The sequence below is a fragment of the Caretta caretta genome, chromosome 2 (genome assembly GCF_965140235.1).
Source record: "Caretta caretta isolate rCarCar2 chromosome 2, rCarCar1.hap1, whole genome shotgun sequence".
In the NCBI taxonomy this organism is placed as follows: Eukaryota; Metazoa; Chordata; order Testudines; family Cheloniidae; genus Caretta; species Caretta caretta.
Window position 1 is genome coordinate 130,841,963 of NC_134207.1, and position 12,343 is coordinate 130,854,305.

Below are 12,343 nucleotides of genomic sequence, written 5' to 3' on the forward strand. Positions count from 1 at the left end.
AGAATAAAAACCTGTCTGTTTTCTGTATGCAAGTGTACCTTGTGCATAAAGGAACTCCCTTCCTGAAACTCTATCATTTTGCCAGTGTACTAGGTAACAGAGTAACAGCCGTGTTAGTCTGTATTCGCAAAAAGAAAAGGAGTACTTGTGGCACCTTAGAGACGAACCAATTTATTTGAGCATGAGCTTTCGTGAGCTACAGCTCACTTCATCGGTGAAGTGAGCTGTAGCTCACGAAAGCTCATGCTCAAATAAATTGGTTCGTCTCTAAGGTGCCACAAGTACTCCTTTTCTTTGTACCAGGTAAGTTTCCCATGCCTTCATTCAACTTCCTCTTTAAAGAAACTCAGTGACTTTCACAAGGCCCACAAACACTAACTGATGGAACTTCAGATCCTGATTCAGCAAAGCACTTTGGGTTGGCAATTCTTGCAAAGACTTAAGTGTTCAAAAATCAAGAACTGGGCTGAGAAATCATGTGACTAAAAGCCTTAACTGGGTGGTTCGCTCCTCATTTCAGTTAGCAATGAAGACTCTCATATCAGTTGCCCACCACTTATCTAGTGTTTATATCAGAAGGATTTTTTGAACCGATGACATGCATATTTATGAATGATATATCAACATGACTTACATTTTGCTCTAGCACACTCACTCAGGTTAGATGTGGCTCCCATGCCGATCTCTCCTTTACCAGTCTCTTCCATGCACCTGAAACTCTGAGATATGGAGGGTTTATTGCTGCTCTTTTTCCAGCGTTTTCATTTATAAGGTCACCATTTTAAAGGAGGTGGAGTAGTTTTTCTACGTCTTTTTATATGATGTCTCCTGATAAAGGTTTTATTGTTATGATTTCATTTAAATTTGAAGCTTAAATACCAGACTTTCTTCTGCAATAAACGGGTGAAGTACCTGCTATTGACGTCAATAGAACTGTGCCCATGGTGCATCAGCAGAGCATTTAAACCTAGATATTTGTCCATTAAAAGTTAACAAAAAAACTTTTTAACCTATTGGCACTACCATTTACAAAAATGTTTATTGGACTGTGGCATATTTTCAAGGTTCTCTATAATTATAAATGGAATATACCACTGTACACTTAAATCCTTTAAGTGGTAGATGTCCAGTTTGGAAAGGACTTTTGGTATGTAGATTTAGGGATAATAATCAGGGTGTGTATTAGAGTGCTTATATATTGAATAAAGAAATAGAGCAACAGATAGTAATTCTCAGGGCTGGCCTTAGGGAAAATGGTGTCCTGGGTGAACTTATATTTTGGCATCCCGGCACTCACGGTTAGCCAATGCAATCAAAGATTTGCTGATATCAAGGGTAGTGAGTCTGGGAAATGTGCAGTTCACAGTGGATGCTTTGCTGCAATGGGATTCCCTAACTGTGGTGGGGCCATAGACAGAACCCATATCCCTATCTTGGCACTGGAGCACAAAGCCGGCGAGTACATAAACCGCAAGGGGTACTTTTCAATAGTGCTGCAAGCACTGGTGGATCACAAGGGACGTTTCACCATCATCAACATGGGATGGCCGGGAAAGGTACATGACACTCGCATCTTCAGGAACTCTGGTCTGTTCCAAAAACTGCAGGAAGGGACTTTATTCCCAGACCAGAAAATAACCGTTGGAGATGTTGCAATGCCTATAGTTATCCTTGGGGACCCAGCCTACCCCTTAATGCCATGGCTCATGAAGCCGTACACAGGCAGCCTGGACAGTAGTCAGGAGCTGTTCAACTACAGGCTGAGCAAGTGCAGAATGGCGGTAGAATGTGCATTTGGACGTTTAAAGGTGCACTGGTGCAGTTTACTGACTCACTTAGACCTCAGCAAAACCAATATTCCCACTGTTATTACTGCTTGCTGTGCGTTCCACAATATCTGTGAGAGTAAGGGGGAGACGTTTATGGCGGGGTGGGAGGTTGAGGCAAATCGCCTGGCTGCTGGTCATGCGGAGCCAGACACCAGGGCGGTTAGAAGAACACACGAGGGTGCGGTGCACATCAGAGAAGCTTTGAAAACCAGTTTCAAGACTGGCCAGGCTACGGTGTGAAAGTTCTGTTTGTTTCTCCTTGATGAACCCCCCCGCCCCTTGGTTCACTCTACTTCCCTGCAAGCTAACCACCCTCCCCTCCTCCCTTCGATCACTGCTTGCAGAGGCAATAAAGTCATTGTTGCTTCACATTCATGCATTCTTTTTTAATTCATCACACAAATAAGGGGATAACTACCAAGGTAGCCCAGGAAGGGTGGTGGAGGAGAGAAACACCAGGAGGGGCGGTGGAGGAGGGAAGGACAAGGCCACACAGCACTTTAAAAGTTTAAAACTTTAAAACTTATTGAATGCCAGCCTTCTGTTGCTTGGGCAATCCTCTGGGGTGGAGTGGCTGGGTGGCTGGAGGCCCCCCACTGAATTTTTGGGTGTCTGGGTGAGGAAGCTATGGAACTTGGGGAGGAGGGCGGTTGGTTACACAGGGGCTGTAGCGGTGGTCTGTGCTCCAGCTGCCTTTCCTGCAGCCAACCATATGATGGAGCATATTAGTTTGATCCTCCAGCAGCCTCAGCATTGAATCCTGCCTCCTCTCATCACACTGCCGCCACCTTTCAGCTTCAGCCTTCTCTTCAGCCCGCCACCTCGCCTCCTGGTCATTTTGTGCTTTTCTGCACTCTGACATTGTCTGCCTCCATGCATTCGTCTGTACTCTGTCAGTGTGGGAGGATAGCATGAGCTCAGAGAATATTTCATCACGAGTGCATTTTTTTCACCTTCTAATCTTTGCTAGCCTCTGGGAAGGAGAAGATCCTGTGATCCTTGAAACACATGCAGCTGGTGGAGGGAACAAAAAGGGATAGTGGTATTTAAAAAGACACATTTTATAGAACAATGAGTACATTCTTTCACAGTAAACCTTGCTGTTAACATTACATACATAGCACATGTGCTTTCGTTCCAAGGTCGCATTTTGCCTCCCCCCACCACGTGGCTAGCCCCTCATCCCTCCCCCCTCCCCATGGCTAACAGCGGGGAACATTTCTGTTTAGTCACAGGCAAACAGCCCAGCAGGAACGGGCACCTCTGAATGTCCCGTTAAGAAAAGCACCCTATTTCTACCAGGTGACCATGAATGATATCACTCTCCTGAGGATAACACAGAGAGATAAAGAACATCAGCAAACATACACTGCAATGCTTTGTTCTAAAGTGATTCCCAAGTATGTGCTACTGGCCTGGAGTGATAAAGTGTCCTACCATGGTGGATGGAATAAGGCTGCCCTCCCCAGAAACCTTTTGCAAAGGCTTTGGGAGTACATCCAGGAGAGCGGCGAATGCCAGGCAAATTGATCATTAAACATCCTTGATTTTAAACCATGTATAGTATTTTAAAAGGTACACTCACCAGAGGTCCTTCTCCTCCTGGTGGTTCCGGGAGGCAGCCTTGGGTGGGTTCGGGGGGTACTGGCTCCAGGTACAGGGTGAGTTCCTGGCTGTTGGGAAAACTGATTTCTCCGCTTGCTTGCTTTGAGCTATCTACAACCTCATCATAATCATCTTCCTCGTCCCCAAAACCTGCATCCGTGTTGCCTCCATCTCCATTGAAGGAGTCAAACAATACGGATGGGGTAGTGGTGACTGAACCCCCTAAAATGGCATGCAGCTCATCATAGAAGCGGCATGTTTGGGGCTCTGACCCGGAGCAGCCGTTTGCCTCTCTGGTTTTCTGGTAGGTTTGCCTCAGCTCCTTAAGTTTCACATGGCACTGCTTTGGGTCCCTGTTATGGCCTCTGTCCTTCATGCCCTGGAAGATTTTTACAAATGTTTTGGCATTTCGAAAACTGGAATGTATTTCTGATAGCACGGATTCCTCTCCCCAAACAGTGATCAGATCCCGTATCTCCCGTTCGGCCCATGCTGGAGGTCTTTTGCGATTCTGGGACTCCATCATGGTCACCTCTGCTGATGAGCTCTGCATGGTCACCTGCAGCTTGCCACGCTGGCCAAACAGGAAATGAGATTCAAAAGTGTGCGGTTCTTTTCCTGTCTACCTGGCCAGTGCATCTGAGTTGAGAGTGCTGTCCAGAGCGGTCACAATGGACCACTCTGGGATAGCTCCCGGAGGCCAATACCGTCGAATTGTGTCCACAGTACCCCAAATTCGAGCCGGCAAGGCCGATTTAAGCGCTAATTCACTTGTCAGGTGTGGAGTAAGGAAATCGATTTTAAGAGCCCTTTAAGTCGAAATAAAGGGCCTCATCGTGTGGATGGGCGCAGGGTTAAATCAATTTAACACTGCTAAATTCAACCTCAACTCCTAGTGTAGACCAAGGCTCAGTATCAGCAAGAAAACAGGCTTTATCTCTCACAACACATGCTATATATAGCCAACAGGAGTCTGGCATAAGTGAGTCTACTTCAGGATACAAAGACTGTGTGGTAGACCATAGAATCATTCTTTATTCTTCCTGGCAGCAGCAGAACATTAAAATGTTGGCAGATAGATCAACCTAAATATAGTGCTGCTCCCAAAGTCTGAACTGCTGAGCGACAGCAGGAGCCGGGGACAGATCATGCAACCTTCATGAGTTCAATGGGATTACATGTATGAATAAGGAATCCTTGCAGAATAAAGGTTTCAGGATCCAATATTTGGCTTCTGCTGATAGGTTTCTGCAAGCTCTCAAGAATAAAGTAAGGGAAGGAGAACCCACCCCATGTTCCTCCGCCAGGAGGAAACAGTCTGTGAGTTGTCACTGGTGGCTGATGTAACTGGCACACAGGACCAAAAATCAGTGCTGATTTGCACACTGGACACACAGAAGTAATAAATATACACTGCTATGCAGAGCACAAAACAATCTGATTCTGATAATGACTTTGTACAGGTGTGAGTGACTACAAAATGGGCAAGGCAGAGAAGAATCAAACCTTTCTATTTTCTCCTTCTCTAACATCCATGAAACTACCAGGTTAGTATTTACTTGTTTTAGCTTACAATAACTACTTTGTATGTTTGTGGTGGTGAGGGTAGCTGTATGGTATAACTGAAATCCATTGAGCCTGCCTTGTACAATTCCAAAAATAGTACAATACTGCACTATGTCATGCGTATTGATAATGCAAAAGCTGTAATCCTTATGATTGTGTTTTGCCTTTGATGAAAAGGTATCTACTGACAATATAGAAAACATCCCATAGGAATGCAATAACAGAGAAGATGCCAGATGGCAAAGTGTATGAGTAAATTGTTTCTACGCAAGGTTGCTTGTTCTATTAGCCTCTGCGCTAAATAATATGCCTGATCTCTCACTATGAAGTTCTGCTGTTCTGGGGGTAACATGAAAGCCAAGAGTTCAACAGAGCACTTGTTTACAGATGTGGCAAATATTATTCAGTTGATACTTTAAGACATGGGATTCTACCCCCTGCAAGACAATACTGGCAGAGAAAATAAAAAGGAATTAAATTGTCTTATTCATGGTTAATAGTAATTATGCAATTATATTCACAGTGGTGATAAGTAACCAGAGCCAAAAGCATAGCTCCATTAAGTGTAACAGTAAGTAAGAATAATTAATCATAATAGGAATAATTGATACAAATATGTTGAATTGCTTGCTTAAAAAGTAATTTAGTAGCAGAAAACATTGGGCATGGTGGTGAAATGAGCATACATAATTAGAAAATAATTAATCACTTTAATGACAGATTTTTAAATATCCTCCTTCCTGCATAGCAATGAGGGCTAAGTTATATCTCAATTTAGCAAGGGAATTCAGCTAAGTTTCTTGGTCTTCACCTATGTGGCTTGTTTACAGGTGCTTATGGTAATATGCATAAGAACATAAATACTTCTGAAGAGAGTCTATTTATACTTATAATGTAATGCACACATATGCCCATGAGTTTAAATGCTTGTTTGAAGATGTGCAGTAGGTATAAACCAAATGCCATATGCTACACTTTGGAAAGTAGGGGAAAAAACCCTTCAACTGACATTTTCAGTGGATCATGTGGACTGTCAAGTTCATGACAGTCTTGAAAAATTGTCTTGGAAAATTGTCATGAAATACACCAGCCCAAGCACAAAGTCTTCTCATCATCCCTTTGATAGGTTCCTTGCCCCTCCGCCCCCGCCCATGATTAATACCATGGTAAACTAGTAAAAACAATTATCTTGAGTGAGTAAAATTTTACAAATCTGCTGTGAGGGAAGAAGAACCTCTAACTTACTCATGTTTGAGTTTTGTGAACTTGTGTTAACAGATGTGCTAGTGTAGTAAGTGAGAAAGATTCACAGATCTGTGCTTGAGGAACACATAGATGTTCAACCGATACATTTAGTTCATTCAGCTGTCATCATGGAGAATGGGCTCACTGGTCACAGTTTCCTCTGTAAGTTCACTGGCTTCTCCTAACTGAATAGCCGTATATGAAACACATTTATATTTATTCTTAAGGGCCACCATAGACACCTAGCTTAAAAAAAAAGGTCATCATCTGCCAATAGTTCCATACTTTGAGAAATGAGATGCCACAGTTTCCCCTAAACTTTCAGTAGGAAACAGCAGTGGTAAGTCAGGGTCTTCTGTTCAGCAACAAGTTGGAAAATGCTATGTTTTAAATAGTGACCAATGAGGGCCCCAACAGATAACCGAAGACTGTACCACGAAGGATTATTCTGGACAGTAAGTAACAAACATGCTGTATATCCCAAATATAAGACAAAGGGGTGTGATATAGAAGCCACATATTGCAGCACAAAATTAGAAGCAGCACATTCTGGACCAAGCCCATAAGAAGCTTGTATAAGACCCTGAAATAAAGATATCCTATTCCAAGCACAGTTTATGGATGTATTGCCATGGATGCCTGCCTTCATCACCCAATCACTTAACTTTCCAACAAACACCTTTGCACATTCTCCCATTCCACCCCTAAGCATGGAAAGATCTCCCTCTACTCATCCACAAAGCCACTTCATTGCCCCCCCTTAAATCCCACCTTAAAATTCACCTCCACCATGATGCTTATGAAAAACTTAGCAGTGGTGAGCCTACTGGTGTGCCATGACACTTCTTTTCATGTTATGAGCAGTATTGTCTCATTGTTTCTTTGCATTCCTGTATTTTGTATTGTCTTGTCTCATATGTGGATTGTTCATTCTTTATCCTTCTTTGACATGTTTTTTTGTACAGTGATTAGCAAAATGGCATCCTGCGCTATAACTGGAAAAGTAGGTGCTACCTCAATACAAATAATGATTGTTATGTTCATACGCTCAATGGATGTTTAGTACATGCTTAATTATGCTTTGAGTTAAAGGTAACACTGGGTATAGAACAAAATTGCACCATTTGAGGGAACTGTTTTGCAGCGTCTGTGATACGTCCACTCTCTCCTTGCCAGGAGGTACTATCAGTGGTAAATAGAGCTGGATGAAATTTTCCCACTTAAAAGATGCACAAATTTGGGTCAATTTTGATTGTTTTAGTCATTTTGTGGGGAGGGTGTTTGGACTGCTTATTTCAGAAGGATGTTTCACTTCAGAATTTCCCTCAATTTTATTTAAATAAACTTTTTTTTTTTTAATCCCAAAAATTTCTTTTGACTTTTTCTGTCCACAAAAAATACTTCCTTCCCCCTAACCCTGAGGCCACTAAATATAAAACTTGATTATTTGCACTGCTCTAACGGTAAGAGGACAGCAATGGGAAAGACTATGTTAAAGGGCCAGCTGGTAAATGTTTACAGAACAGGTGAAAAAAAGACAGAAACAAACTTATAGTACAGGGAGCATGTCCCTGACAGCTTCATAATGCTATTGACATTTCCCCTTCATTGGTAAAGCTGTCAGAGTAACTAGAGGTGCCAGTACCAAAGCACCTGTTGCTTATTGGGGTTCCTCAACAAAGCCATTTGGCCACTCTCATATTATGCTTGGGCTGTGGAAGCAGCACAAGAGCCCTGCCTTGGAGAGGAAAAGGAGTCTCTCATGTGCTGAACTTGAGTTCAACAGCCAGACTTCCCCTCCTCACATCTGTTACCAGCTTTGCCCCTAACTTTTGGGTATGCTCATTTATTAGGGTTACTCTTCGGGGAGGGGGGAGTTTCTGTACCTTTTATCAATGTACTGCTTGTGTCACTTGTGTTCTCATATGGAGCTCTACTTCTCCCTGCTGTAAGTCCCCTTCCAACAGAGCTATCCAGTAGGACCTAGGTTCCCCAGGGCTGGGTTCTTCCAGCCCCAGAATCAGATGAACATGAACGAACACACACACACACACTAACAGAGCGCATCTGAGAGGTCTGGGTTAATCAGCACTCTCAAGCTGACCCCTTGTATGTCCCTGGACTCAGCAGGCTGGGTTGAACAGCACCTCCAAGCTGTCACCCTCATATGCCATGGATATTGCACCGGAATAGAGCACACCTGAGCAGGCTGGGTCGAGCAGCACTCTCAAGCTGCCACCCTCATATGTCCCAGGTTCAGCACGTCTCTATCCCCACTTTCACATTACAATTGTTCTGGTAGTAACCCACTTGATGAGCAAACCCCACAGGATATTTGGGCACTGAAGGGATCTTTTACTATGCTGCAAAGTGAATGAGGAAACAAAAAAAGACCCACGAGGGCACTATACTTAGAGAGAGAGCTGGGTTCTCACCACTCCATGAAGCTTGAATCGATCGGGAATCCCAGGTGGTGGTGGTAGCTGAGGCTAGCTGGTAGCAGAGCTCCCAGCATGATCATTCAGGAGAAGATGAAATCCCAGTGGAACTGATACAGATTTTGGATCCAGGCATCAGAACACTTAACTTGAGCATGGGTAAGGGTTTTTGTAGAGAAACAACAATGGTTCAAGGGAGAACACTAGATTTGTTTATGTGTAAACAAGGGAGTATACCAAAGTTGTTTTGTTTAGGCTTGACCATGGGAGCTGATCATTCCTGGCTTTGGGCGGTCTTCCTTGGAGGGCGCTCACAATGCAATTAGGGAGCTTCACTGTTTTGGATACTGATAAAGGATTTTATTAGAATTGGTCAGATAACTGCTGAGCTGGGTCTGTGCAGGTGTGGGTTCATTAACATCTGGAGCAGAGATCCCCCATCATGCAGTGCTTCCCTGCTTTTCTGGTCCCAGAGTTCCATTTTGTTCTTGGAATCTGTGTTCTCCATTCTGTATGCTAATAGAGATGCCTCCCTGTCCCATCTTTGATGCAAGTGAGGCTAGGTGAGTTTCCTTAATCCTGTCATCCTTATCCCAGAGGTTTAAAGAAAAGGAGTACTTGTGGCACCTTAGAGACTAACCAATTTATTTGAGCATAAGCTTTCGTGAGCTACAGCTCACTTTGTCGCATGCATTCAGTGGAAAATACAGTGAGGAGATTTATATACACACAGAACATGAAAAAATGGGTGTTATCATACACACTGTAAGGAGAGTGATCACTTAAGATGAGCTATTACCAGCAGGAGAGTGGGGGGCAGAAAACCTTTTGTAGTGATAATCAAGCTGGGCCATTTCCAGCAGTTAACAGGAATGTCTGAGGAACAGTGGGGGGTGTGTGGGGGGGAAATAAACATGGGGAAATAGTTTTACTTTGTGTAATGACCCATCCACTCCCAGTCTCTATTCAAGCCTAAGTTAATTGTATCCAGTTTACAAATTAATTCCAATACAGCAGTCTCTCGTTGGAGTCTGTTTTTGAAGTCTTTTTCTTGTAATATTGTGACCTTTAGGTTTGTAATCGAGTGACCAGAGAGACTGAAGTGTTCTCCGACTGGTTTATGAATGTTATAATTCTTGACATCTGATTTGTGTCCATTTATTCTTTATGTAGAGACTGTCCAGTTTGACCAATGCACATGGCAGAGGGGCATTGCTGGCACATGATGGCATATATCACATTGGTAAATGTGCAGGTGAACGAGCCTCTGATAGTGTGGCTGATGTGATGGTGTCCCCTGAATAGATATGTGGACACAGTTGGCAACAGGCTTTGTTACAAGGATAGGTTTCTGGGTTAGTGGTTCTGTTGTGTGGTGTGTGGTTGCTGGTGAGTATTTGCTTCAGGTTGGGGGGCTGTCTGTAGGCAAGGACTGGCCTGTCTCCCAAGATTTGTGAGAGTGATGGGTCATCCTTCAGGATAGGTTGTAGATCCTTGATGATGCGTTGGAGAGGTTTTAATTGGGGGCTGAAGGTGATGGCTAGTGACGTTCTATTTTCTTTGTTGGGCCTGTCCTGTAGTAGGTGACTTCTGGGTACTCTTCTGGCTCTGTCAATTTGTTTCTTCACTTCAGCAGGTGGGTATTGTAGTTGTAAGAATGCTTGATAGAGATCTTGTAGGTGTTTGTCTCTGTCTGAGAGGTTGGAGCAAGTGCGGTTGTATTGAAAGCTTGGCTGTAGACGATGGATTGTGTGGTGTGGTCTGGGTGAAAGCTGGAGGCATGTAGGTAGGAATAGCAGTTTAAGTGTCTCCTCCACTGCCTTTTCATTGCTTTTTATAAGTCTTTCAACTGATGCAGATTTGGTTCAAGCAGAGGCAGGGGGTGGGGGGAAAAGGTCTTTTGTGAGTCAGATAGGTTGGGTTCTGTGCCCTGGGTTCCCCAAGAACACAGAGCTGCTAGGTAACACGTCCCCAGACACTGCATCCTCATTGGTTGGAAGTAGGATAAATCTTGTGATTTGTGATCTGTTGGATGATTTTTTTGAGGGCTACTGAAGCACTTTGAGCAGAGGAAAGAATCCTGGCCCAGAAATCCATTGAAAGAACTAGAACCCTCTTGGAAGAGTAGGGGGAAAGTGAGTAGCTGGTGGGTACATAATAAAGGACTGTAAGATCTATGACAAAGTTCTTCCTCTACCTTGATGGGTCTTGCACTTATTGGTGGACTTTCTTACCTCAGAGATTCACGGCAGCCCTCAGTTTGGCCGTTTTCATGAACCCACAGTCCAGGTCAGCTCCTCCTGTGTCTGATCAGGAGTTTGGAGGTTTGGGGGGAACCCAGGCCCGCCCTTTACTCCAGGTTCCAGCCCAGGGCCCTGTGGAATGCGGCTATCTAGAGTGCCTCCTGGAACAGCTGTGCGACAGCTACAACTCCCTGGGCTACTTCCCCATGGCCTCCTCCCAACACCTTCTTTATCCTCACCATTGGACCTTCCTCCTGGTGTCTGATAATGCTTGTACTCCTCAGTCCTCCAGCAGTATGCATTCTCACTCTCAGCTCCTAGTGCCTCTTGCTCCCAGCTCCTCACATACACGCCACAAACTGAAGTGAGCTCCTTTTTAAACCCAGGTGCCCTGATTAGCCTGTCTTAATTGATTCTAGCAGCTTCTTGATTGGCTGCAGGTGTTCTAATCAGCTTTTCTGTCTTAATTGTTTCCAGAAAGTTACTGATTGTTATGGAACCTTCCGTGTTACCTTACCGAGGCAAAAGGGACCTACTAACCTGGGGCTAATATATCTGTCTTCTATCACTCTCCTGTAGCCATCTGGCCTGACCCTGTCACAGATCTTATTTTATTTTTACTGTAAGAATATCCTGGTTGCTTCTTCACGTAGTTCAGCCTCAATCTTAATTATAATCCACCCTTTTGTCCATAGTGCAGGCGTGTCCTAGACACTGGTTCATCAATCTTTGTCATTAATTTCAGTGCTGTATAAATTAGATTTTTCTGAATGCTGTTCTATATGGCCCATCAATATAATGCTTCTGATCTTTATGCATCACATCATTGTGCTGTATAGGATTGCATAATACATATCAATGAGTTAAAGGCATGTAATACACCTACTTTTTTGGTAATGGCATATTGCCTAAACTGCCTTGAGATTTCTGTCTCATACCATGCCACATAAAGCTGTTGGCTGACTTGTCTCTTCTTTCACTGGTGTGCCAGTCACACACAACACTCCCTGTCATTTTGTAAATGCAATTTCTGTTCTGTATTGTTTGCTCACATAAAGTGCAGCAGGTTAAAATTCTTCCAATTTTCTTCATTCCAGAAGTCTGCAATTTCAAAAGAGAATACTAGGTTAGCAGTGATTTCTCAATTTGCTATTGCCCTTTATCTTTCAAAATAATACCAGCCACAGGTTGTAATGGAGTTGCAAAGGGTATAACTAGGACCAAAGTTTCACTCAGACTGGTCTCATCATCTGCTCACTAGCTTTTATGAAGCCAAAATCTTTCAGGGAATTTCCAAAATTGGCATGAAGTCACTGGGTGCTACACTTTGCCTTTGGGTCTCTGATTTGGATGACAGATTTATGAAATTATACATAACCAGACAATTCCCTATTAATGATATTGCTGAGAACACAAT

At 43.5% G+C, this 12,343-nt stretch overlaps 1 protein-coding gene across 5 annotated transcripts in view; it reads left to right on the top strand.

Moving 5' to 3' along the window:
- CDH12 (cadherin 12) overlaps positions 1-12,343 on the top strand; it is an 862,602-nt gene that overhangs the window by 228,156 nt on the left and 622,103 nt on the right. Inside the window, exon 1 of one of the 5 annotated variants that reach the window (XM_075125426.1) lies at positions 4,594-4,981. The exons of the other annotated variants lie outside the window; for them this stretch is intronic. The gene's annotated coding sequence lies outside the window, so the exon portion shown is untranslated. Of the gene's footprint in view, positions 1-4,593; positions 4,982-12,343 lie in introns of those variants that run through there. 5 annotated transcript variants of the gene reach the window in all.